This window comes from Anopheles darlingi, chromosome 2 (assembly GCF_943734745.1).
Source record: "Anopheles darlingi chromosome 2, idAnoDarlMG_H_01, whole genome shotgun sequence".
Lineage (NCBI taxonomy): Eukaryota > Metazoa > Arthropoda > Insecta > Diptera > Culicidae > Anopheles > Anopheles darlingi.
The window spans coordinates 54755761-54760604 of NC_064874.1; positions in this window are offsets into that span (position 1 = coordinate 54755761).

Genomic DNA, 4844 nt, shown 5'->3' on the forward strand with positions numbered 1-4844 from the left:
GCATTCGCCGAAAAGCTACCAAACAACATAAAAAGATCACACTTACAGCTGAACTAGCTAAATTCGTATACCTTAAAAAGGAGCATAATGTATGACTTGTCATCTGTTGTGATTGCATTTGTTCAACGAAAAAATGTTAGGAAATGTTCAAATTTACAGCTGCAGAATCACTGAGGATCCCGCAATCATGCGCGATCGTTGACACTACAAACTCCTAATGTGAGGCACATTTTCTACTGTGGAACAGGACGTTTGTTATAAACTAACTTTGAGCGTTGACTTTTAAGCGCCCCTGTGTACATGTATCGACCTGTTGTCAGCCAAGGAAACATTTGCTAAAGCCACTTGAAATCTCTTCCTCCAATGTAGATCGTGCCATCAATTCCGACGAAGGCGGAGGTAGTCCCTTTTGCTGGCTCCTTGTCAACCGTTTGACATTAAAAATTATGCCATGTTTATGTTGACACGAGCGTCGTCTTCCATTTGTTTTAAGTGTTTTCGTTTTCGGTTCTCCGGAGTAGCACCAACGGCGCCGATACCCTCTAGTGGCATCACTTTCACTAGACACCGTCGCGCAGACCGATCATGGCCGGCGACTAGGCAATGTCTAGGGATTAAGTCATTTAGTTCGTTAATTTATGTTCGCTTTCTCAGAATCAATAAGCTCTTTAGAGCCCTTAACTGGGGATAAATGTGCGAAGCTTTCCACAAGATCGGCTACTGTGTTCGGGATCTACTGTTTGATGTCGTTCATCACGTAGAAGATCAGGGTAGCGGAGCTCAAGATTTACGCAGCGGGGAAAACGGTGCTACTGTGTCAAATTTAAGATGCTCCACTTGATGTTGTACTTGGTTGAAATCACTAACGTGTATCATTAGCACTCAGCGACGATCTGCATGATGTTAAATATAAAATAATAACAATAACCCATGCCCAACGAATGGTAAGCTTAGTCGTCTTTCTATTTGTAATGCAATCACACTTCCAACCGTAACACTGCTGCAAGATGTAGTTCACCTAGAAGTTCTGTAGAAGCTGCCACGAGGTATGCGAAAAATTAAGGAAATAAACATTGATGAGAATATTATGAATTGCGTTGATCTCAAAACAAATTGCGTAACGGAAAAAAAGAACCTTCCTTCTTTACAGAGTTTTATATAAATTTAAACACTCCATTGGCTCCTCAGTTGAAGAGTTTGAAAATCCTTGGGGTCCAAACACACTGCGTGGGCATAAGCTTTTCCGACAGTTGGTTTCAGGCCCCATGGTGATGATTTTAACATGCACTCGTCACTCACAACAGTGAAATGGGACTGAAAATCGTACTTGGTAATCCAACGGATTGACAATCGCTACACGGCGCTGGGGGTGTGTTGGACACTTTCATTCAAGTGGCTCGCGGCGCCTTCAACTCAAATCATGTACCGCATCTACAAACAGCTGACTAGGATTGGAAAAGCGGGACTCATTGGGAGGTACGTAGGTACGTATTCTAAATATATTTACACTTCTCCCGGGGACGATTATGCCTATGTCTACATGGTGCGTGTTTGAATATGGTTGCGGTCCTTTCGTGTTGACTGCTTCATATCTACCAGTAAATTTAGCCATCTCTTCCCTGTTCGCCCATTCCTCCATTCTCGCCGCCTTCCGTGAGTCATGACTTGGGCACGGCTTGAATGAAACAGACGAGTGGTTTCAACTACATGACTTGAAAAGTGCGACGCCTCGAAAGATGAGCCTCATTAGAATATTCACATGTGCCCGTTGCACGACGCAAACCCATGCTTAAGCGTTTGTAGCAGGGCAAAGCAGGGGCATATGGGTTCGCGGTTAAGTACAAAGTCACAATGTTAAAGTGTTTTCACTCACGTAATAAAACTGTCGCCTCTGTTCGATCGTCGCAGGATGAGGATGATCTGCCGGTACCCTGGCAGTCCAAACACGTGACTAGAAAAATGAGAATGATATAATGGATCCATCCCGGAAGCTAACGATCGTTTTCTATTTCTATGAGTAGAGGTGAAGTAATGGAAGAAGGTAATGTATTTGGTTTTCCCTTTTGGAAGGGTTGTGCAGTACCACAGATGCAGTTGCTTCTGACTTATCACAGATTGACACCAATAGCTGACGTGCTACGGTTTGAGTGACCCTATGAGCTGTACAACAAATGGTGCTGCACACAAAAAGCAGTTGAATCATTTTAGGCTTTACGAAAAACCATGTAATTAAAAATACTATTATACTAGTAAAGGTATGTTTTGAACTGATTTTCGTTGAAGTAGTGCTTCCCAGTTAAGAAAAGGAATATTTGAAAAACCCCTAAAGCATTTTTCCATTCACCAAGAGTACCATAGAGAAAAGCGTAAATAATGCTCAAACTTGTAGTTGTTGTTTGGATAGAGCCACTTTTGTTACGAGGTCCTGTTCCCCCTGACAAAAAAATTCCCTTCATTAATCAATCGAGAACAATAGCCACTCATCAGTAGTGGCCATTAAGAATCAAACAATATTCGAATAGTTTGCCGTGCGTTACCAGACTGCTACCCTATGCTTAACCAACCCTTCGGAAGCAGCAGCTTAATCCTCGCAGGTTCGTTTGCGCAGCTGATCGCCAGCCACCACTAGTCCTTGCCAGTGCGCCTATCGATACGATGGTGTGCATACGAGCGTAATTCGAATCTGATCTTCTGTTATAGCTTTGGGCCAGATCGGGCGTATGTAACGATTGTGTAATTACGTTTCCTTTCCCATCATCGACATACCAGACGCCCGATCGGGCGAGGTGACACTTGCGTGGCGCAAAACGCAAATCCTGAAATCGAGGGTGCCAATTACCGAACGGTTTTGTGTGATTTGATTTCCCCAACCACACTGGCGACGTCGTGCTGTTGCCAAGCTAGGAAGCTGCCGTATCCTTGTGATCCCGAAAACTACAGTGAAAAATGCTAGGGTCACGCGAGTAAAAGTGGCCAGTTCATTCGAGAGACAATTCAACACTCTACCCTAATACCTAATACCCTACAGGAACTCGACAAAATAAACTTGAAGTACCCCTTACTTTATAGCAGTGGAAATTTAAGAACACTCGTACCAACTTATCGGCTAGAAGTTTGTGCTCGATGCGTATCTTATTTCAAGTGATGAGAATTTATTATGTTCTCATTTCGGGATCAAAGGATTTCTATAAATAAATAAGATTCCTATCTAATGCTTCGATTAATTGATTTTAAATTATTATCATAAATGACAACAAAAAACCAAGGATCAACCAACAGTTATTGAGAATGTTTTTCAAGCTACTAGTAATATTATTCTGAACTAGAAACTCGACCTGGGTTAGGTAAGATCTAAAAACTTTCTGTGTCAAATATTCGGACAGGATATCGAGTGGTTACACCGTAGCCCTTTGCTTGGACAAAGTCAACGTGAGCAAGAGGGGTTGCTATTACACTATTTTGTACTGTTTTGATAAACAGTAGCTGGGAGCGTAACAATTCTGGTGAATCCTTTCAACCGTATCATGATACTATCACGTATCTCTTGGGAGATTGAGTTACATGCTTATGTCAAAATTTCGACCCAAATCGCTTCTGATTGCCAAGAGATATGTTCGTAAATATTATGCTACCTTTAACGCATGAAATTTGGCATGGCAGGCACGGTCGCCCAGAGAATTCACCAAGCTAAGCGAAACGTACAGCCTCTCACTACCTGATTTTTCCCTGTTTTCCCCGAGCTGTACCACTAGGTACCATTAGGAACCCCGCTCGGGGACAGATGGACAGTGAATGGTTTTTGTTACGGGGTTGCTTTTTTGTGTAAAATGGTACATTTTTCTTCTTCCGCGGCTGCTCGAGCCAGTTTGTTGTATGCTTTTTGTGTGCTTATTCTGGATATTTCAAAAGATCTAGCAATACAAAAAAAGATTCTAGCACCGTAGGTGGACATGTGTCCTGCGGCGACTGAAGTGTTTTGTTTCACTATATTTCTCATGGAAGTTGAAGTGCCAGCTAAGGTGGTTTATGATTTCCAAAGCTAGAAATTGTGCCTTTTTACATTTTGGGCTGCTGGCTGTAATGTATTATATAAAATTCCAACAAAAGCCCAAGGACACTCTAGCACACCCAAACCTCGCCGTTCAACGCATTTACAATGACGACCAGTAGAATAATGGAATCTGTATGCTTCAAGTACCGCGACGCAAAAGATAGTATTACCGTATACGCTCAGGCCGTAAAATTTGCACTTTACCTATTTGAATATTTTGCACAAACCCCGAAACCTTGAATACAAACAGAGAACGAATCTGCCGTTCTGGCCACATCAAGAAGAGAAAAGTAAAATGGTGCGGAAACCGCCATCAAAACTAAAGGCAATAATTTCACATTTCCAATCAGAGTCCATGGGGTAAACCGCGAGGATTCTGCAAAAACGGAAACGAAACAATCGGTACAGTTTGGTGACGCACAGGGACAGATGAGCGTGCAATGTCATCCGGATGTTGTTGCTTGGCAAAAGCCACCCATAAGTCTGTCGGGGCTTAGGTAGGGTGCATTGACTCACAGCGGCACGCACGCACGCACGATGCACGCTTGTGTATCGCTCAAAGTCACGCGAACTACGCTGGATGGAAGATCAATCCCCTGCTCCTTCGGGACAGCATCCATTAACGATGACGCGTGCATTGCTCGCGTTGGTTGTTCCCTTTTGGAAAAAGAAACCCTCATTACATGCGCGCCCTATGTGTGACAATTGCCACAAGTTGCCATGTTGTTGGACGCAGCTTGAACATTTGGCAAGATGACAGATTTCCCGGGGGTTTCCCGAGTTGTTGGATATT